This window comes from Amphiprion ocellaris, chromosome 16, assembly GCF_022539595.1.
Source record: "Amphiprion ocellaris isolate individual 3 ecotype Okinawa chromosome 16, ASM2253959v1, whole genome shotgun sequence".
Classification (NCBI taxonomy): domain Eukaryota; kingdom Metazoa; phylum Chordata; class Actinopteri; family Pomacentridae; genus Amphiprion; species Amphiprion ocellaris.
This window is the reverse complement of record NC_072781.1, coordinates 25,108,345-25,132,116: the sequence shown is the minus strand read 5'-3', so window position 1 is coordinate 25,132,116 and position 23,772 is coordinate 25,108,345. Positions and strand designations below refer to the sequence as shown.

At 38.7% G+C, this 23,772-nt stretch overlaps 3 long non-coding RNA genes across 3 annotated transcripts; 2 read left to right on the top strand and 1 right to left on the bottom strand.

Annotated features, from left to right (window-relative positions):
* The first annotated feature begins 248 nt into the window (after positions 1-248).
* On the top strand, positions 249-3,644 carry LOC129350762 (uncharacterized). Its single transcript, XR_008604267.1, has 2 exons — positions 249-1,347; positions 3,157-3,644. It is a non-coding gene; the product is annotated as an uncharacterized LOC129350762 (long non-coding RNA).
* Positions 3,645-7,520: 3,876 nt separating this feature from the next.
* On the bottom strand, positions 7,521-15,800 carry LOC129350761 (uncharacterized). The gene is made up of 4 exons (XR_008604266.1): positions 15,653-15,800; positions 14,656-14,756; positions 12,587-12,687; positions 7,521-10,904 (listed from the first exon to the last, which is right to left on the bottom strand). It is a non-coding gene; the product is annotated as an uncharacterized LOC129350761 (long non-coding RNA).
* A 293-nt stretch (positions 15,801-16,093) lies between these two features.
* On the top strand, positions 16,094-17,069 carry LOC129350864 (uncharacterized). The gene is made up of 2 exons (XR_008604425.1): positions 16,094-16,318; positions 16,485-17,069. It is a non-coding gene; the product is annotated as an uncharacterized LOC129350864 (long non-coding RNA).
* Positions 17,070-23,772: the final 6,703 nt, after the last annotated feature.

Genomic DNA, 23,772 nt, shown 5'->3' with positions numbered 1-23,772 from the left:
ATAGTTCGGTAAGTAAATGTTTATTTTCGTATCGGTGCCGCTTTTAATGCACTTTATATGCAGCTTTAGTGTCAGATATAATGTGCGCCATGCACTCCAGATGTTGGTGGGGTTTGTTTCAGTGTGTGTTGACCAGAGAAGAAAGTTAGCATAGTAAATATTAGCTTTAATGTTAGCGATGCTAACCGAGCTAGCTGGTCAGTCGTAGCCTGATTAAAGCTAACGTAGCATCAAGCGAATGTGTTGAGTTTCATGTAAACAGCTGAAGTGTGTTGTGTTCCTGTAATGTGGTTCATTAAGTTCATAAAACTGTGGCTGGTTGACATTAATGTAACGTTCAGGAAACCTAAATGTGATTAAAACAGTAACGTTAATGTTCTAGTTGTCAGTAATCAGCTTTAATTTGACACTAAAACAGACTCTGATAGTTTTAAATGACATCAGTTTCATTAATTTGTTGAAAATTGTCTCATTTGTTGTTGTGATGTTGCTGCTGATTCATTAAAAGCAGATGATCCATGTTGAAGATACATTTAGTTCTAGTATCAGAAGTACAAGAAGGAAATGGAAGTTTAGTTCTGCTACATCAAAGAGTTCAGGATTAAAATAACTAAATGAGTCTTTATGCCTCAAACTTTATTTTTACAATAAAGAAATAATGAAATAATCACAGATAATAAAAATATAAATAGCAGAGAAAACCTGAGAGAATAATTTCCTGAAAAGTCTGTGAAGGAAAAGCAGCTTTTTTATCCTGAAAGATCAGAATCAGCTCCAACATCTGCATCTGACAGCATCAAGTCAACCAGAAAGAAAAGAAAAAAGAAAATGACTTCTTTCTGATCACATCTGTTCACATCTGTTTTTATTTATTAATTTTTTAAAAATAAAATAAAATCACATCTGTTCCGTTGCTCACAGTCTGCTGCTGCTCACATTCTTCACATTTATAGTCCACTTTTAAAAGTTCAGCAGACAGGTGCTCTGCTTTGGAGTGTGACGATGTCGTCGGTGATGTGGAGAGTGAAGTTTCCGTTTCACCCACAGCGTGCTTTAGGGCAGTCAGGTCAGACTTGATGTTTGAAAAACTGACCGACAGCTGAGATTTAACTGTCTGTAGTTCTGTTTTGATGGGTGTTAAACTTTCACTCAAAGCCGCCAGGAGCTGGGTCTTTAAAATAACCGCCGTCTCGTTACAGAGTGAAAGTAGCAGTTCCTCCTTAAGGTCAGAGATTGCAGCATCTGAGGGCCTCTTCAAAAGAAGACGTAGTTGATGAAGGTGTTCTGAGCAGGACCAGAAAGACCACGACCAAGCAGCCTTGAGATCTTAGGCAGCGTCTCCCTCGGGTGGGTGTCAACGGTGTTCACGGTCAGGTCTGTGGTAATCCTGTCAAAAAACAAAACAGAAAAAAATCTAAATTATGAATCAACATGTAACCAAAGCATGCCATAGTGCAGTATATTGTCAAAATAGTATGTTTTTCAAGAAAACATCAGAGTATATGTCATCTAAAAAATACCATGGAATAATATTTCATTGCACAAGTAAAAGTATAATAATTTTTAAAACTGTTCAAACTCTTATATGTTGCTAAAAAACAAAAAAAAACTAAAGCAAAAAAAAGGTCATAGTAATATGTCAATTTAAAAAGCCTATAGTATAGCGTGTCGCCCAACAAACGTCATAGTATAGCATGTCTCTTTAAAAACGTCATAGTATGGCCTTTGGTCCAAAAAACGTCATAGTATAGCATGTCGCTCTAAAAACGTCATAGTATAGCATGTCGCTCTAAAAACGCCAGAGTATAGCATGTCGCTCTAAAAACGTCATAGTATAGCATGTCGCTCTAAAAATGTCATAGTATAGCAGGTCGCTCTAAAAACGTCATAGTTTAGCGTGTCGCTCTAAAAACTTCATAGTATAGCATGTTGCTGTAAAAATGTCATAGTATAGCCTTTGGTCCAAAAAACGTCATAGTATAGCATGTCGCTCTCAAAACGTCATAGTATAGCCTTTGGTCCAACAAACATCATAGTATAGCATGTCACTCTAAAAACATCATACTATAGCCTTTGGTCCAAAAAACGTCATAGTATAGCATGTCGCTCTAAAAACGTCATAGTATAGCATGTCACCCAAAAAATGTCATAGTATAGCATGTCACTCTAAAAACATCATTGTATAGCATGTCGCTCTAAAAACATCATAGTATACCATGTCGCTCTAAAAACGTCATAGTATAGCATGTTGCTCTAAAAACATCATAGTATAGCATGTCGCCCAAAAAATATCATAGTATAGCATGTCGTCCAAAAAACGTCAGTGTCGCATGTCGCTCTTGAAACGTCATAATATAGCATGTTGCTCTAAAAACGTCATAGTATAGCATGTCGCTCTAAAAACATCATAGTATAGCATGTCGCCCAAAAAACATCATAGTATAGCATGTCGTTCAAAATACGTCAGTGTAGCATGTCGCTCTTGAAACGTCATAGTGTAGCATGTCGCTCTAGAAACGTCATAATATAGCATATCGCTCTAAAAACGTCATAGCATGTTGCTTTAAAAACGTCATACTATAGCATGCCGCTCTTAAAAACGTCATAGTATAGCCTTTGGTCCAAAAAACGTCATAGTATAGCATGTCGTCCAAAGAACATCATAGTATAGCATGTCGCTCTAAAAACGTCGTAGTATAGCATGTCGTCCAAAAAACGTCATCGTATAGCATGTTGCTCTAAAAACGTCATAGTATAGCACGTCGCTCTAAAAGCATCTTAGTATAGCCTTTCGTCCACAAAACATTGTTTTGTCCCGGCTGTCTTAAGCAGGTGAGGAGCAACACCAAAACAGTCCAAACACTGGTTTCCAGAGGGTTAGACAAGTGTTTATTTGAAAGAGGAAGTTTACAACAACACATGTGAGGGGGTTAAAAGCAAATGGGTGTTAGTAAAATAAAAATGAATAAATAGAACTAAAAGTGAACTTCATGTTGACATTGATAGGCATTCCAACCAGGAACAAAGTAAAAAATAATCAATACGGAAAAAAAAACTCTTCCTGTTCACCTCTTCAAGCCCAAAAACACACCGCAGTAGCACCCTAAACTAAAACTACTAATGGGTTTCCTGTTTTCCTTTGTGAACAATTCAAAGGTCCCTCTCTATCTCCCCACACATCCACCAACCACTGGAACACATCTCCAAAGTTCTGCCGGGCCAGCTCAGCTTCCCCTCAGAAGAAGTTCCGCCAGATGAAGGAGCCTTTTGAGAGGCAGCTGGCATCGTGATTGGACTGTACTTTGGTCTGTTCCAATCCAGCTTCAGCTCCAGAGACGGCAGGCGGGACGAGTCAACGGAGGCTGGGTGGACGAAGGCTGCAGCTGAGTACAATCCAGAAAACAACAGAGGAGGAGTGCAGTGGCCCAGGGCCAGAACAAACAGAGTATGTCTCTTAGAAAACATCATAGTACAGCCTTTGGTATGAAAAAACGCCATCATATACATCGTATATTGTACAAATAACAAGTCAAAGGAAAGAGACATACATTGTAGAATTGTAGTAATTGTGGGCTGACTGATTTACCGATTATCGGTATTTTATTTTTTACTGATTTACGGTAATAAATACATTTAAAAATGGTGCTACTTTGGCTCTGAACCTTTACCTACCTGTGGTCCCTCTGTCTTCTGGAGTGATTTGATTGGTTATACGTAACGAATAAAACTCCTTTAACATCTGTAAACAAAACAAAAACGTATCAACAAAGTTTTCCGTTAGTGTTTGTGTTCTTCTAAGTTTAACTCCAAGATTTTAAATACTTTCATTTACTGTAAATGAATATCTACTCCAAATGTCTCACTAATAATCATTATCAGCCTTAAAGACCCACAAAACCCCCCTCTATACTCGACCACACTTAGTACAGTCCGGTTCCCCCTTCTATAAATCTGCTTGGAATCGTCCACTTCCTGTTTGTCAAAGTGGCCTTCTCCCTGGACAGGTTTTGTTGGAGCTCATGCAACAAACATTTTGGGTAACTGCACTTTAATATGGATGGATGACACTGAATTAGAGTCTGTTTTAATGATACTGAGTTAAGATGTGTAGCTGTCATTAAATAGTAAATTATTTCTCAGAATTCACAGAGAAAAGTCTGAAATGTTTGCTAGGTTAGCGTCCCACATGTTCTTTGGCTCAGCTAAAGCTAACTCTCTCCAACTTCTGGATCTCTTGAGTTGCTTGTTGTTAAAATATCTTGCTAGATTTGCTGAAGTTCAGAAAGTCTGAGATGTTTGTTCAAAATAAGCTCATTCTCAAGTCTTATCTGAACTGTCCTCTTTTGTTTGAACTTTCCCTAAACTTAGGAGTTAATGACAGAGCAGCACATCCAGACTCAGTCTCATTTATGTAGAGATTAAACTTCAGTGTCATTCATTGATGTTAAAGTGCAGCTTTTCAAATGTTTGTTGTACATGCTCCCGACCAAACCAGTCCAGGTGGAAGACGATGTGAAGAGAAAGCTCCAGAGGATGAATATCACACATTTACGTTGGAAATAAATGTCCTTTAATTAGACATTGTCATGCAAAAGTTGGATTTCCCTTTAATGATGTTCAAATCTTTGTTGAGTGTTTTGTTGATGTTGGTTTCTAAATGTTTTTTGACACTCGGCCCCAAAGATTAAAACCCTCTACGGCTCACAAGCTGCAACAATTCATACATTATCAACCATCTTTCTGACTAAACTAAGATAAAAAAGTGAAAAACTGTCTGATTCCTGCATCATGAATGTAAATCTTTTTTGGTTTTTATGACAGTAAACTGAATATATTTGGGCTTGACATTTTATAAACCAAAACAAGAAATGAATTACTGGAGAACACGACAGATTAATAGACAAAGAAAATGTGTTTTCTAACATACATTACAAGATACATACAATTTGAATTCAATTTTATTTATATAACGCCAATTACAGGTCAAATTGTCTCAAGATACTTTATATTTTTTTGTCATAGTTAAAATATGACAAAGTAAGAAATTTAAACCTCTTGACTAATCCAATTTATTATTTGTTTTTTAAGAGACTAATGGACAATTAAAATAAGTTTCTCCACTAAAACTAATAAACATGAGGTTAAATAGAAGGAACAGTTTTAAATACTGCAGTCCCACGACGACAAGAATAAAGTTTGTCAACAAAAACTAAATCTGCTGGTGGATTCCATGAAATTCCTAATAAATGATAATAAAGTGTGATACTAAAGGTTTGTGGTGCTAAAAAGCTCCAAGTAAAGATATGAAGTTGAACATCTGGATGGAGGTTGATAAAAGTTGACCTCCCTTCATTTCTCTGGAGCGACTCCATGGATTTTATGGATGGTGGTTAAAGACCTGCTCTTCTAGTGGTCTTCCTTCTAGTCGCTGTAAAAAGTCAGTCCATCCTGGCCGACTTCAACACCTCTTCATGACAAGTTGTTCTGCCTCCGACCTGGTGGAAACTCCAGAAACTGGGGAAAACCCGTGGAGACTCGAAGAACTCATGGAGACTCGAAGAACTCGTGGGGCGGGGGAAGGTGTGGTGGGCGGTGGGGGAGTAGAGGGGGGAGGCCGCCACCCACCTCCCCGCCTACTCTCCGCCCTGACTCCACCCAGACTCCGCCTTGGCTCCACCCATGTGGTCACTTCAGGAACTACGATGCCAAAGGGACGACGAAATCATTTCTTTGTATCTGATCTGTAGCTCAGTGAGTTAAGGATTTGCCTGTGGAGCTGCAGGTCGCTGGTTCAAGACCAGACACTTCTTAAATTATTATCAAAATTCTGACAAAGACAAAGAAAAGTGCCGGTGGCGGGTCTTGAACCTGCGACCTTCCACTTGGTAGTCCTCTTCTTATCCCCCTGAGCTACTCGCTCAGATACTAATTCTTCTTTTTTTTGCGCATTTATCATCTATTTTTTGTCGTTTTCGAGTTTTTTTTTAACTCGAGTCGCAACTCGACCGTTTTTCTCAGGAGGTTGGACTTCAGCCTTTGTGCTGGAGGGTTGAACCATCAGTTCCAAGACTTTCAAAGCCTCCACACCTCCCAAGTCCTCAGGACCTGAGCTTTCACACAGTCTGAGGGCTGATATTTTCTAAGTCCCACAGTAGTTCTCTGTTAGATTGAACTTTCAGACAGTCCAAGGACTGATATCTTCTCAGTTCCTGAGTAGTTCTCTGTTAGTTTGAACCTTCAGACAGTCTGAGGACTGAAATCTTAAAGGTTTCTCAGTACTTCTCTGTTAGTTTGAACCTTCAGACAGTCTGAGGACTGAAATTTTAAAAGTTTCTCAGTACTTCTCTGTTAGTCTGAACTTTCTGCTTAACAGAAGCCTTAAAACTTGTGACCATGAGTCTTGATTTCACATTTAGACCATCCATCTGAGTTCTTCTCAGACCTTCACCTGTGGGTTTTTTAGAAATCCTCAACAAACTTTGATTCTCTTCACTGAACAGTAAAGTTTGTGGAGATCAGAAGGCAACATTAGTTTGATCAATGCCTTCAACTACTAGTAGACTTTATCTGGAAAGCAGTTTTCTGAAATGAGTTCTTAGTAAATCTGTCCACAATCAAACCAAGAACATAGAAAGTGGAAATGTTTGAAGAAACAACTTGATGTTTTCATTTCAGACTAGAAAACTAAGACTTTTATGTGTTTTTACTCTTTTTGATCGTTTTGTCTCTTCTGTTTAATTTGATCTTCTAAAGTTTGACTGGTGTCTTTTCAAATGTTTTGTCTTTAGTTTGATTCTTCTTAAATGTTTAGTTTTGCTCTTTTTCTCACCTTTTATTCTTTCCTAATGTCTGATTTGATTTCCAAATGTTTTGTCTTTCTAATGTTTAATTGTTGTTTTTTCAAATGTTTTATCGGCTTGTTTGAAAAATTTCCTTTTCTTTTCCCGTGTTTAATTTTTCAATTAAATCTTTTTCTTTTTAAATGTTTTACCACCTTTTAATGTTTAATTTTCTTTTTAAATGCGTCATTGTATTTTCTGTTTAATTCCTAAAGTTTAATTGTCTTTAAGATTTATTTTCTAATTAAACATTTAATTTTTAATTCAATGTTTTGTCTTTTTAAAGGTTTAATAGTCTAATTTAATGTTTTGTATTTTTAAAAAATGTTTCATATTCTTGTTTAATTGTATTTTTTAAATGTTTAATTATCTAAAATATTTCATCTTTAATGTTTCATATTTTTGTTTAAAAAATGTTTAATTTCATAATTACATGTTGATATCCTGTTTAATTATTTAATTAAATATTTTGTCTGTTTAATATAATTTAATTGTATTTAATGTTTAATTTTCTTTTTAAAAGTTTTGTTGTATTAAATGGTTTTTTCCCTTTGATTTAATTGCTTTTTCAAAACGTAGTTGTTTTTTTTCTGTGAAGATTTTAACAACCTTAGAAATGAAACAAACCCTTAAATCACAATGAAAATACTTCTGTTGTCACAATCATGAGTTAGTCAATAATACAGTTTATCAATTCAACTTTATTTGTTTAGCACCTTTCACACAGACGACAAAACTAAACAAGCAAAGAGAAAAAACTATACTAAAACTATGATTAAAACTCAAAAACATTTAAAAAAAAAAAAAAAAAGATTTAACATCGTAATAAAATATGTTGTGTCCAGGGGATGGAGGGAGTTTATTGAAGTCCTCTTGGGCTCACATGGGAAATCATTTAAAATATAAACTTGATATTCAGTCTAAGGAAACTGCAGAGTGACAGAAGAACCAACAATATCTCCTGTTTTCTCATTTAATGAGTCGACTTTTCTTGTGCTTTCAGACCAAAGAACTACAGACTCTTCACAACCTGCTCAAACTCTTGGTACAGGACCTCACAACACGGGTCAAGAAGGTTTCCGTCTCATTTCTACTCTGAAGCTCACCTTCTCCTGCTCAAACTGCTGACAAATGTTTCTGCTGCTCTAAAGTCTGCTCTCCAGAACTTCCTAAAAACTCTAAAAGTCTCTTCTGCTGCAGGTTGCTATGTAGAACTGTTGCAGAAAACCTCACTAAACCACATGGAGGGGCCTCAAGATAGTCGTCAAAATGAAACTACAAAAACCAAAGTAGCACAACCCAAACGCTAAAGTCTCCTGCAGCCTAACAGAGAACCTCTGAGAACAGAGAATCAGGACAGGAACTCTTACCTTCAGGACAACCAATGTTGCTCCACAAACAAGAATACAGAATGTGTCTGACCAAAAACCTCTAAAGCCTCACTACAGCCAAGATAAAGACACAACTCAGCTGCACCAAATCCACTAATCACTGCACACATTAGCACCATGTGCTAACTGTGGCTAAAGAACCACATTTACCAAGACAACTATCCAGTACAAAGCCCTAAAACACACCAAGAAACACATTAAAGCCTATTTTACTGCTGGAAGCTGTAAGCCAACGCCTAAAGAACAAACTAAAGCAATGGAGCCAAACCCGGTTCCGTGGTGAAGAGAAGCAGAGGAAATGTTTGACTGAAGCTAAATAAAGCAGGAAGACACTGAGCTGCTCAGGTGTTCCTGATAACACCAAGCAGCCACCTGGACAGCCAATAGGAACACAGCTTACTGGACGTCCAGAGGGCTGGGTTAGTGAAGGAAATTTAGTTTCAAGTTGAGGCAGAAAGTTAACAAAGGAAGTTAAAAACCACCTTCTGATACCTGAACGCCTGAACATGTCAAACTGGTTCCATAGTAGAACCATCATTGTAAAAACGTCATAGTATGGTGTGTTGCTCAAAAAACATTACGTCCCGGCTGTCTTGGGTCGCCGAGGAGCAACACAAAAACAGGACAAACGCTGGTTTCCAGGAGGTTAGGCGGCTATTTATTTGAAAGAGGAAGTTTACAACAACACAACCTTTTAGCAGAAAAATCACAAAGTCTGTCTTTAGTTCAGCTGAAAATATTAGTTTTTGTCTTTTTTATTGACCAAACTTTTCAGGAAGTAGATGAAGAATAATTCAAGCTCTCATGTAGAAGTCCAACTTATTTTGGATCCTTGTGGAGAGTTTAATCTTAGAGTTTGTAAAGCTGTTGAGTTTTTAGAGTCACATGGATTGTTTTGACATTTAATAACCGAGTCCTGAAATAAAATTACAGTTGTGGATTTCTGTCATTTAGTCTGGACTAAACAAGTAACAGCAGCAGCATAAATGTCAAACGTCATTATGAGGAATCTGGATTGAGGTTTCTCACTTGATAATGATCAAAACATGAAATTTAGATTGGTTTAAAGGAATATTCCACCTTAAATCTTTGAATGTTGACCTAAAAGGTTGGTTTCAGGAAGTATTCCACCTACAAGGTCCTCAAACATCCACCTGAAAGTAACATTCCACCAAAAATCCTTGGACATGCACTTAAAATGTTGGTTTAACCGAGCATTCCATCCAAAATCCTCAAAAAGACCTGAGGGGCTGGTTAAAAGGAATATTCCACCTAAAACCTCAAATATAGACCTGAAAGGGTGGTTTAGAAAAAATCCTTCAATGTAGACCGAAAAAGTTAGTATGGAGGAATATTCCACCTGAAATGTAGACCCGAGAAGTTGGTTCGGTAGAATATACCATCCTAAACATCCTTAAATGTAGACTAAAAGACGGTATGGAAGAAAATTCCACCTAAAATCCTCCAATGTTGACCTAAAAGGTGAGTTTAATGGTATATTCTACCTAAAATTCACTACTGTAGACCTTGGAGGTTGGTCTGATGGTATATTCCACCCCGCATCCTTTAACATAAACTTAAAAAGCTCGTTCAAAGGAATATTCCACCTAAAATCCTTCAATGTAGACCAAAAAATCTTGGTGTAAAGGAGTATTCCACCTTAAATGTAGACCTAAAGGATGGTTTGGAGTAATATTCTACTCTAAAATCTTCCAATGTAGACATAAAAGGTTGATCTGATGGTATATTCTACCCAACATCCTGGAACATTTACCTAAAAGGTTGGTTTAATGGTATATTCCCAGAAGAACCCTTGAACATCGGGCTTAATGGTATATTCCACCCAAAATACTTGTACATATACCAAGAAGCCAGTGTAAAGGAAATGTAGACCTAAAAGGATTGTTTAAAGGAATATTTAAATGATTATTTTCATTATTTAATAATGTGTTATCAGTCAGAACCCTGGCAAACTTATTTTCATCAGTTTTATTAGTGGAAGTCACAAATAAAGGAGCTCTTGGTTTTTCCCAGCGTTACTGAGTCCAAAGCTGCTGTTTCAACACAGAACGTTCACATGGATCCACAAACCTCTCAGCACTCAAACATCCACAGACAGGAGGCCGGCTGGACCGAGGCTCGGCAGCGTCCTCAGACCCACGAGTCGGGGAGTCGCTGAACTTGTTGGTCTGGTTTGAAGGCCTCCGTGTGGTCCAGTAGAAGTCCACGTAGTCGGTGTTGGCTTTGAACCGCAGCGACTGGCCTCCATCAGGTGGACCGGCTCGTCCTCGTAGGGCTCCTCCTGTAGCCTTGAGGGAACCACAGGAACATTCAGTAGCTGTTGGAGTTCTTCCTGTCAGGCTTGTGGTAGAACGGCTCTGAAGAACCTTGTACTTGTCTTATCTGGAACAATCTAACAGCCTAAACTGTTAACAGCGGTGTAAAGAAGCAAACACACAGGCATAGATTAGGACTCAAACTAGATTTTAGAAAACAAATCAGCTTAGAAGCATTTGTTCACACATGTGGCTGAATAGGAGGCCATCCAATCAGATTGGAGGTCTTCACTCTGTAGGTTGTTTGTTCGGTGAGACTCTTGGACCTTCATCAGCTGATGTGGATGTTTGATGGTCTTCCTCTCTAGTGCCAGATGATTCATCCATGAATTCAGCAGCTACAGTCCAGAGAAGAAACAGAAAAAATTCAATTCTTTCACTGTGTTGTGAACTTTGAAGGAGCAGAAACTTTACAGCTGCCAAAGATATGAGCTCCAATTCTGGATGTTTTAGGAAATGAAGTTCATCAAATGAACACTTGATTATTGCTGATAACGCTCATTAAATTACTGAAGAAATCTCACATAAAAACCTATAAACTCTCAGGCAGCTTTTGTTAAAGTTTGTCTATAATTCTATCATCATGTTCTGGAACCAGGACTCTGCAGAAGTTCCTTCAATCAGATACTTGTGTGTTTCTATTTAAGGCCTCAGGTTTGAACGTACAGCAGAGGATTAGAAAGGAGTGATTTTAATATTTAAATCAGTCCAGTAAATGTTTGGTGTGAAAATTATTAAAATTTTGATTTAGATTTGTGTCAAATAATATTGTAGAGTCTCACTTAAATATATCCAAATGAGTTCAGTGTATTTACATTTTATAGAATATTTGACTTCTTAATCTCAATACTGTAGAGTCTGACCCTAAATATTATAATAATGATGTCAGTTTAAATAATATTTTAGTGCAGAGTCATAAACTTTAATCAGCTAAACTTGCATAATAAATATCACTGTACAAGCATAACCTGAACATTCATATTATTGAGGTAAATTTACATAAATCATGATATTCTAGAGTCTTAACTGGAATATTTCTAACATTAATCTTTTTGTATTGTGTTGATAAACAACAATAACCCGACTTTCAGATAATATTTGTTGTCTGTGATTGTGAGACTAAATTCCTCCACATTCTGGAAGTTTAACTGCAGAAGCTGTAGGAATAAATAAAAATAAAATCTGTTCATTTCCACATTATGCACATTTATTTATTCTTAATATCTCAGACTGAATGGTAGCTGGCAGTAAAAACAAACTCATCTGCTGGACTGCATTTCCCAAAATGGAAACATGGACAGAATTTAACACTCATGTATCCATGGCAACGCTAACATTTCTGTTTCTTACCAAAGTTCACAACACAAGTAAAGATTTTAATGTAAAACTTCAGGGATGACTGCTAACCATAAGTATTCTGATCAATACTTCATGATCAATATCAGGACAGATGTTACAACTCCAGCTGTTGCATTAGACTGCAGTTATTCACAGAGAAATTAAAACATCACATTCCTCATAAAAACTAGATGGGACTTTTATTAAATAAAGTGTTGGTGAATAAACAGTGTAAAAAGTGCAAAGCAGCTCCATTAAATCAGGAGATGTGAGACTTCCACAGCATGGATCACCATCTGCTGTGTTGATTCATAGCTGAATGTCAGAATGAACTGAGCTAGAAAAGCTGCTTTGAGCTGCAACATTACGGTCTGACAATCCAACACCATCACAGTTTTCATCTGGTTGCTTTGCTCCAACATGCTGTGAAGTTCAGTTTTTACCTGAATCAATACAGAGATTCTATTTCCAGCCAAGACTGGAATAAAAATTAGAATGTTGAGGTTATTAATGCAACTAAATCCTTTCAGATGGAAGGATTTACTTCTAAGTTCTAATTCAAATTTCAGTTGGAGCACATTGCATTCACAAAGAAAAACAGCGAAACCTTCATAGCAACATTTAATAAACCTAAAGCTTCCCTGTTGGCTCATTGGTGGAGTTTGTTACTGAGCATCTGAACCTTAAATCCAGTGAGACGACCATCTTCAGTCGAGGCCAGTCAGAGAACTTCAAGACCTTCCATCAGCTGGACCAGATGTGGCATCATCTCCCTCTGAACATCTGGATGACAGGAGAAAAGACAGAAATCAAACACAGATTACAGAAATACAATTTATTCACTTTCATCATTTTATAAAAGTAGCATGAACTTTATTAAAACTTGACAACATCAGTAATGAAAGTAAATGTTTTTATCTTGTGTTGAAGCTGGGGCAGTGGTGGCGCAACGGTTAAGTCCCTGGACTACTGATCAGAAAGTCAGAGGTTCAAGCCCCGATGCGGCCACTGTTGGGCCCTTGAGCAAGGCCCTTAACCCTTCCTGCTCCAGGGACGCTGTACCCGTCGCTCCAACTCCCCCAATTGAGGAGATATGCGAAAATCAGAATTTCCCCTCGTGGGATTAATAAGTAAAATATTCCGTTTATTATTGGCTTTAGAAGCATTTTTCTTTATTTATTTTTAGATACCTCAGACTGATACACTTTGCTGGTTTGCAGATAATTTCATGTACAATGACATTAAAGATCTTCTATTATAACATATTTTGCTAAAACAAGAACTGCAAACCTTCTCAACCATCTCAGGCTGCAAAATTCCAACTGCAACCAATAATTATCTGATGTAGTTATTATTATAATCTTTACTGAACCAGCCCTGGAATTAATAAAAATCTGTATATGGATATGATTTTCTCTGATGAGACCACTATGGAAGCTGTAGTAACAATTAACTATCTTTTGAAGGGAAAGATTAGGTCTTCATTCAGGTGGATAAAAAAAATGCTCTCCCTTAAAAAAAAAAAAAAAAAAACTGCATCCAATAAAGTAAATCTCTTCTGTACTGCACACATACTACACTTTTGTAGAACTCTGGATGTCAGAGTAAAGGCAGACAGATCCACCAATCAGCCACAACATTCTGACCACTGACAGCTGAAGAGAACAACATCCATCATCTTGTTCTAATGCAACGTTCTGCTAGGAAACCTTGCCATTCATGTGGATGTTTGACATGTACCACCACCTAAACACTGCAGGACAAACAACCCCCTAGTCTCCATGGCAACAGCAGTCCTTGATGCCAGCTGCCACCCTCAGCAGGACAAATTAAAACTGCTCAGGAGTGGTCCGAGGAACACGACAGAGCTAAGCTGTCCACCTGGGTTCCACACTCCCCACATCCAGATCTGATGGAGCATCTGTGGGATGGTCCAGGATCAGCCTGGTCTCGGTAGGACCCACCCTGCAACCCACAGGACCCACAGAATCCAGAGGACATCCCCAGAGGTTCTGATGAACCACTGGGTCAGAGGAGTTTTAGCAGCATAAAGGGACCAACACAGTATTAGTCAGGTGGTCATGATGTTATACTGTTATATTGTCATGCTGATGATCAGTAAATGTTACCATCAATTATAACGTCCACATTGATCAGGAAAAAACAACAACTATCAGTTCATTCAGAAACTGTGGGGTTAAACCTAAAAACACAGACCTCAACAGCAGTTTGTTTCAAAGCAGAACACCAGCCAGTTTTCACTAAAGAAGCTTTCAAAGCAACAATTAAATGACAGTTTTGTTCTCATTAAGTTCAGAGTCAGAGTCAGCCAAAATAATGTACACACATCAGGAAAAGAAAAACTTTTATAAATATTTCATTTGCATAAGTGCTTCTATACATATAGATTCCTCTTTCTAAGTTTGATCAAATCACGATAATTCTGTGTCCTGTTGTACGGTGTTTTCCCAACAGATGGCGCTACCCTCATGAATGGAACATCAACAAGTGACGTCTACAACACAACAGAAATGTCTGGAAGCCAGTGGCCACCACTTTGAGGACCTCTTGTAATTGTAGAGGCCAAAGATAACTTTTATTAATCTCGTGATGTCTGAATAAATTTGGTATTGAAATATTTATGCAAGTTTTTCTTTTCTGATGTGTGTAAACATTATTTTGGCTGACTCTGTATAATGGGTTTCTGACAGGTCACCAGGCAACATCTTTTTATAATAATGACAAACATACCTGCATTCTGCAGGAGTGATTTTCCTCATGTGCAGGTAAAGATGTGTGAGGAGCTTAGAGATGACAGGAGCAGGAGTCATCCTCACTAATTCAGCTTCCACCTAGAAACGGAAAGACCACAAACAAACACACTGATATACTCTCAAACGTTCAACCTCACAGCCTCGAAATATCCGTTTAGGAAGTGTTGCGTTTCTAAATTCTGCTGAAAGCATTGACAGACATTCTCTTACAAGGTTGTGTAAAAAGCAGCCAGTCCTCCAAACTACTGAGAAATTTTTCTGAACAAAGTTTCTACGTGTAAATCAGCTCAACAAAAACTAAAGCCTCAGTCAGAGATAACAGGTATCGCAAATTATAAAGAACTTTCTTTGTTAACTCAGACTTTCTGCTTCAACCTCACATAAAAAGGGGAGTTTAACTCCTCAGGTGACTGAAAATGAACGGCTTGTGCAGTTCTAGATCCAAAAGTAGGATGTTTCAACTCATGTTTTACTACAAATACATGCAATAATAAATAAATACAATGGCTGGTTGTTAGTTTATTCACTATTAATGTCATTTTATATACTGGATTGAACTTGAGCAGTGGAAGAGAGGAGGAATTTAATGAAATTATGGAGATTCAGAGAGGTAATGTTGCGCAATGTTAAGCGTGGTTTAATTCAAACCAGCTGAATGTTAAACTTCAGTGCAGCTGAACGGATTTCAGTTAAACTTAAAGTAAAATAACCTTTTTAAAAGCTAAAATACACAGCAGAGAAATACAGGTTGAGAAGGTCATTCTAATAATGAGGACAGCTGCAGCAGCAACTAACACAGGCGTTCAGCGGTAAGTTAGCCACCTGTGTTAGCCCGCTAGCCCGCTAGCTAACTTAGCCGCTTAGCTAGCTAACGCGTCCGGACCAACTGCTCAAACACGACAAAACACAACGCTTCACAAGTCGCTGACTTAACGTACAACAACGCTACTGGTTATAAGTATTTATCTTCTTACCGCGTTTTACTCCAAAAACAAGATCAACAGCAGCCAGAGATGCTACCAGACGTGCTAACCATAGATATATATAGCAGACTAGATACGCTAGCTCGCTGTCTTCCATATTATCTATCGTCTGACCAATCTCTGCTCTCTTGCTCCTTCCTCTGAGAATCTTGTTGTCGTTTGGCTCCACACTTGCCGATGACCACTTCCGGTCTCAGAAAATGAAAAAACTGACATTTTTTTTCGTTTCTGTCTCTTACTGATTTTACTTTCTTGTTATTCTAAATATAAAACAAAAATCAAAGCATTTTTTTTTTTTAAAAATCGTATATCCCTTTTTGATCATGAAAAGGAAAAACGCCTTGTATTTCAATTTTAATTTTTGTATTTTAAAACGAAAATCAAATAACCACTCGTTTTTTGTTTTTCTATATCCGTTTCAGAACGGAACATCCAATCACCAGATCCGTACACGGACCCACCACACACACCTTTGACACACTTCCACACATTAGTTGAGGAGAAAACTGGTCGCACCAAACTATTTTACATCTGGCGCGAAGCTCTCCAGCAAACTACAGCGTCGGATGAAGAGTCCAGCCACTCGTCTGGCCCGGATTCTGCCCCCAGCGCGGATGAAGCCGATCTTATCGAAGAAATTGATCATTCCAGTGACATGTAAGTCTGTATTCATGAGAAGCTGTTTGTTTTGAGTTGGAGAAAAGTAAAGAAAGTATAATATACATGGAACGCCGCCGAAAGCATTCCGCGCAAAATACGCATCATTTTTACAAGTCATGTGCTGCGCACTGCTAACGTACCACGTAACTTTTTCTGCGTACAGCATTTACATTGTTGGGAAGGAGGAGGAGGAGGAAGAGGAGAGAATGGAGGTCTTCTGCTGTCCTGGTACCCCAGCGAGAGGTAGAGGGACAGACCATCCTCCAGCCAGGAGACGCTGCAGCAGCCGCTCCACCAGCGAGCGCTCCGGGCCAGAGGCTGGAAAACTGAGAAGGAACCTGACAGCTTACCTTCTCTGCCACATTTCCTGCCGAAAAGGAGGCCAGGTGTCCAGCCATCTCTGTCAGAATATGTGGACAGCCCTTCTCCATCAGACCTGTCCAAGTACTTGGACCAGGAGACCATTAAAATACTGTTTCTGATTCAACTCAGTAAAAACGATTTTCTTTTATTTTAAAATGCACTTTTTATGGTCTGACCGTGGTTTTGTACATAAAATATGTGTGTTCATAAGTATCTGGCACACTTAGAAATTTGATTGCACTATTGTAAATAACTTGTTTTGATGTTGTCTCTTTGCAAATTTTGCAGTTTTGTTTATTTTCGTTTTTTTACAGGTTACAAAATTGACCATATCTCAAAAAGCAAATTATGTACAGACTCCAAATAAATTTCCTGTGGTTCCAAAGGATATTGTGCAACTTTTTTACATTTACAAATTTGAGGGATACAGCTATGCAATTTCTGTATTTTGAAATATATGTGAAAAAAACAAAAACGAATTTCATTTTTTAAGGTATATTGCACTTTTAAGCAATTTTTTGTAGTAGTTAAGAGATAAGTCAATACGTATTATTAAAATTTGGGATATAAGGGTTATTTTGATGTAAAGCAAATAAAAATACTCCAAAAAATGGCACTACAGCATGTAAAAATGTAAAAATATGTCCTGGCAGACTTGCACAATGGTGGGTCTTAAAGGGTTAAGGAGCTTTACAGATTGAACTTTAGTGAGCAACTAGAGGATGTTTTAGATGGACATTAATCTTGGAATTACTGAAAGTAACGTTAAGGCTAGCTATATCCACATCACCTGATGGACCCACACAGATCAAGAACTGTGTCACATTAAGTGAGATGCATCATAATGTGGTTCATCACAGGATACAGCAGCCAGAGGCTCCTCCACTTGCATGTATAGGTGGAACTGATAATACTGTTCATATGACAGCATGGATTGTAGGCAGACTGAAGGCAATGTATTGTACACACCATTACATGGGGCATGTAGTGCAGGTCACAAGGAAATCCTGAGAATGAACTGATGACCGTGTTTTTGTTGTTGTTTGTTGGTTTGGAGCAGTGAAAAGAGCCCAGGCCACAGGTATGAAATTATTTATTATTACATTTCATCAGAAATCTGATCTGAATTCATCAAATTTCTTTGGAAAGCTTAATCCATGCACACAATACAATTGACCCACTTCAAAAATGTCTTATCCCCTGGTTTCCTCAAATTTTGTACAGACAAGTCATGAGTGATTCAGTAAATGTAAATTAACTCAATTCCTAAATGGTGGACTTTCCCCGTTTTTTCTACCTCTCTTCACATCTGTTTCTGTCTTAATGTTGGTCTCTATTTGTCTGTGGCTCTCTTGCCCTCCCTCTTATGTGTTTCCATAGTCTCATGATCAATTAGTACACACCAAGAGCAGAGGAGGGTGTCGTCAAGGTGGCTGTGACGTCAGACTCATCCAGGGTTGCCATGTCGACAGCGGGTGCGGCCTGCAAAGTCAAGAGAGAAAGAGGTGGTGTGATGTTTCCCATGTGTGTGGATCATGTGGCTATGTTTTTATAGTGCAGTGATCCGGTCATATGACGGTCAACACCTCGATACCACACATTGCCTACTATATATGAACTAGTTTCAACACAAACTGCACATGTACATAGAGAACCATATGTATAGTAGATGCAGTGAGAGTGAAACTAAAGAAGTGGAAATGGGCACAGCATTGTACCCAACCTATAAGATAACAGTTAAAAAGCATTAGGCCTTTCTCCATTACAGAAACTTGTGGTTGAACCTCGTATGTGTGCCAGGCACAGTAAACCTTCCCTGTAGAACCTCCTTTGGGGCCATTTTTGGGGGAGAAATAAAGTCCCTTCTCTAGACTTCTGAGCAGCTCTGAAAAACTGCAGAGTGGAGCTCAATGCTAATTGGTCAAACTCAGGGAAAATAGGACTTTTCTATATTAAGCTTGTCGAGAACAACAAATTATTTTTCCTCCAGGTCCTTGAAAGGTAGCAGCCTTCTCTCTACCACCACCATCAACAACATCAAATTTGACTAAATAGACTAACATCACCAACTCTCCACTGTTTACTTTTCTGCGTGCTCAAAAGAATAGTGATACACCTGTAAATTAGTATCTGTCATTATTTTGACACACTCAGAGTTAACTAAACAACTGAAGCTGTTCCACCACAACAGAAACTGAAAGACTTAAAGGGCCGATTAGGTGGATACTCCTGTAAATGTGCCACTTCATGCCTGGCCTGAGTTCCTGCAGTAATGCTGATATAATGTATTATAAAAGCATCTTTTGCTTTGCTGTCAGTACTGCAAGTCGCATTGGGAAAATATCTGTATCCTGTCATGTGCAAATGATCCCTTCAGATGTCTTCCAACCCTGACGAGATGAGAATAAAACTTCGATGCTCTTTGGAGAAATATGTCCTCCACTTCGTGTTCTTTTCTAAATTCGCCAGCGCTTCACGACTGTCCTGAATTGTCCTGGTTTGGGAGACTCCACCCCTCTGGTTTCCACACACGTTAAAACAAACACTGTGCCTTGCAAATTCTGCATGACCCACTTCCACACTGCGATGTCATGCGTGTGACAAAGTCCTGTGTCATTCCACTGCACCGCCATGTTCCCCAAAGGACACACGAAATCTGATGGGCTTCAAGAAAGTATATAAAGGTTATGTGTGTAAAGTATGTGTTTTTCCTATGTAAGTCTGTGGTGTGTGTGTGTGTGTGTGTGTGTGTGTGTGTGTGTGTGTGTGTGTGTGCGTGTGTGTGTGTGTGTGTGCACTGAGGTAAACTAATTACCATGTGCCGCGATCAGCTGTGGGCCTTGAGGCCTGCAGAGAAAATTCCTCTGTGGTCAGCCGACCCCGGTTGTCCTGTCTATCTCTACCTCCTTCCCTCTCTCACTCGCCCTCTTTGACAGACACACACACACACACACACACACACACACACACACACACACACACACACACACACACACACACACACACACACACTGAACTCAGTCACCCCACTCATACCACTCATTCAGTCTCGTCATGTAGAGGCCCAGTAACAGAGCGACTGTGGGAGAGGAACATACATATACACTTAGGGTGTCATTAACTTCTGTGCTGAACAAGTATTGTGGTGAGAGAGCTAGAATAAAACTTTTGACTGTATAGTAGTTAAGTGACCTACATACAGTAGAGTTAAGTAGCTGTGTCAGTGGATTTTAATTTGGATGTTCACCGGGGAATCCAGATGTTATCTTAGACATGAATGATGCATTACTATAATAATGCCTTGTGTCTCTCATTGCTTACCCTCAAGCATGTTGATGGAACGAATGTTGCATCAAAAATGATGTAAACACAACACTGACACAGAATTCCTGCATCATTTGGTGAAATTTGGACTATTATTCAACAGCACTTTATGTGAACAGAATAGCTGCGACTCGAACAGATCATGTGCTACAGCTTACTGTGCTATTGTGAAGTGAAAGGCTCAGTAATTTGATAAAAGCATTGGAAGTGATTGTACCCATACCGCTTATTGTGATATTAGATAAATAAAATGATTGCACTCATTACACGTGCTCCCCTGGGTCTGCTACAAACAGTTTGTTCTATTGTATTTTCTGTATGTTGTCCAACTAAGTGGTGTTTCAGGTGTGTTTTTACAGGTTGCAAGGATATACATTGTGAAAAACACAGAATACTCTATGCTATATTTTAATTTCATTTAAACTTTTCTGTTAGTAGTCTTAATAATCTAAAAATGTTTGGATCAGTGTTGAACATGTGAATTAGTGGGCCATCTGTATATTTGACTAGAAATCTGACAGATGAGAAAGACTTGACTTGTTTTTGAAACATTCCTACTTGGGAGTATAACTGCAGTTATGATAGAGCAAGTATGATGTAAGATGTCTGCAACTGTTCTGTGTGTTTATCCTGTTGACATTAGCTCACATAGATCATGTGTCTTATCCTTAGCTATCCTCAGGGAAAAGCATATATATCCCCACGCTAATTAAGAAGACTTTGCTGTGTCAGCTTAGTTCAAGTTCAAGCATGTAGACATGAAGGACAATATTTCACACGCACACACAGGCTTATGCACAAACACCCTATTTCCCGTCAGCCAGGTCGTCAGAGAGCTATGAGGATGAAAGATTAGCAGCTGTCATGGCAAAAAACACAGGGTCTGCAGCGGCAGCGTAGCTAAATACTAGCATGAAGGAATCCAGGCAGCTACCCACTGACCTCACAGACCCCTAACACTCATGCATAAACACAGCAGACTTGTTCACAACCTGCTGGGACAGACTGTGTCACCTCACTGGCCCTACGCCTGCTTGAAGTTTGGATAGCTCTCCCACTCTCTCTCTCATACATCTTGAGTCTTTTACCTTGTTATTGCCACCTACAACACACAGTGAAAGTTAACATATGGAAAATGTTTCAGTCAAAAACATCTACTCAACGATTTTCTTGCATTTTACTATTTTTAGTGTGTCCCAGAGTCAATAAAGTAGTACCAACTAAGCAGATACTGCACATTATCAGATTAATGATAGTATGATTAGCATAACAGCACATAGTTGCATCACAAATCTACAAACCACATCTGCATCGTCATTGAGGTTCAGAACTTTCTAGTAGACGGATGGTAACACGCAAATGACAGAAGGGGCCAACAATGTCAGGCTTATACCTGAAAGTCTACATTTAGATAGCCACCCAGGCTCCAGAAATGAGCCATAACATGAATCTAGTTAGCTTAGGGAACAAATAACATGCTAGCTAAGTTGGTCAGCTAAACTCTCTAAGCAATTAATAATAGTAGAATTTCATTCTTGCTTTATGGCGAACAGCTATGGCAAACAACAAAGGATGCATTCCAATAACCATTCTACCATAATATATAGTATTCTAGAAAAAGATTGAACATCTCAATACATAGTATGTCAAATGCAGCATGCCAAAAATACCAAGATGTCCTAGTACAGCCGGTCACATTTTGCAGTGTGCAAGCCAGCATTCATCACTGACCATTCTGATTGTGAAGACGCATTACTTCTGTCTTCACTTCAAGTTGATGTTTGTTAAAGTGATATCTAATGCTGTAAAAATGAATATGTCATCACTGACAGGGGAGATTGATCGCTGCTCTGAATAACATAGTTGCAGAGGTATCTGCAGTCATCTGTTTGACCATCATATATAGGACTGTTTCTTTGCTATACTAACCAAGTGAATCTGGGGATTGGTTAGTTGGTTCATTTTTCTGACCTCCTAATGTCCTTATCGAATAGCAGTTTTCTCTCGAACATCATCGTGTTCAACATAAAATCTGATATACAGGCTAACGTAACAAACGTTCTGTTTTTCTATTTCCTTTGTACTCCTAGAACCGGAGTTTTGTCTAGTAAGTACTATTTGTTGTTGTTTGGTTAATTTGAAGTTAGTGCTGTTGGATCCTTTACAAGCCGTTCCTGTAAACATTCATGCCACCTCGTGCTTGGGTCAAGTTTTTGCAGTGCAAATCTACTTAATATTGTAATACTAGATCTGTGTGACGATCAAGGGGCACCACTCCTCTACCCCCACCACTACTTACTACTGCACAGACTGCACAGGTTCCAGAACATGTCACCCAAATGACAGTACCAGTATGATTGCCAGAGTGTCTCACTTTATAAAATATCTCTATAAAAGAAATAGAAATTGCTCTGCTTCTCTTTATTTCCCTGCTTTCCAGCTGGAATGATGGTGAAGGAGGCTGAGGCAAGCCCTCCACAGCCGGAGGAAAACCACACAAGGCAAACATACGTCTCGCACACAAACGCTCAACCAAAACCGACAAAAACAGTCGTTCGAAAGTCACGCGCCCTGAAAAGCACCCATGCACACATGGTGTTCAAAAATAATAGGTAGCAGGGTGGCAAACAGCATGGCCGTCCACCCTCCTACCCATACAGCTCCTGAACTGTATGAAAGTCAGGCCTTATAGTCCAACCAGAGGTAAAAAATAGTCATCCTGTATGTCACAAACAACTTTCTAAGACAGAAAGAACTCTTCTGTGATTCTTTAGTTTTGTGACTGAATCTATATGGAGATATGGCAATCAATTTTTAACTTGTTTATAAAAAGGAAACGCAAATAAAGAACTCGTGTAACCTGCTGACCTGTCCAAAATGGATAGTTTAAACAGTTAAGTCTGTCATGCTCAAGGACCACAGAACTGCGTTCTTATAGTATTTAAAGCCTTTCTTGTTCTGTGTGTAGGGACAGAATGGGGAAGAAAGAGATACAGAGTGGGAAATATGATCAAGAGAGAGCACAGCACTGTGAGGAAAGCCATGTGTTCCCCTGACCATTGATGTACTGATAAAGACTGAAAGGATGTGGTGTTGTTTTCATGGAGTACTTGAATACATGGTGACGCGACTGAGCCGAAAGAGAGCTCAACTGTGTGAAGCAGCATGTGATACTGGGAGATGCCTCGGCTAAAACAGCAGCCTGGTTGGATAATCAATTGACTCACACTATGATTAATTTTTTCCTCAATGGCTCAGTTGGCCTAGACCACATATGCCTTCATTTCAAATCTATTCTCATGAAAACAGCAAGTTTTTCAAGTTATTTCTATAAATACCAGCATCTATATACATTAACACCACAACAGGGAAGCAAGACAGCCACTGAAAACCAGTAAAGAAGAAATGCTATATTATTTCCCTTTTTGCAGCAGCTTCCTCTTGAACACACTGTTTATTGCAAGCAGATTACAACAATTTCAATGGTATGACAGCGCTTCTACAAACCTCCAGTTTCCCTGTACACATTACAGTGGAAAACTGGCAATTTCAGGTTTACACGCTTTGACAAATGTTGTGGAAAAGTGCTATTCTCAATGGAGAAAATGCAGTTTTAGGCTGGACGAAAGGCCACACATCATCCCTGGTTATTTTGAAATGTCACACAAAAATCCCCCAAACACACACACACACACACACACACACACACAAAACCACCAAAAGAAAGACCAGCAGTGTAATTTCAAGCAGTACAATGAAACTGC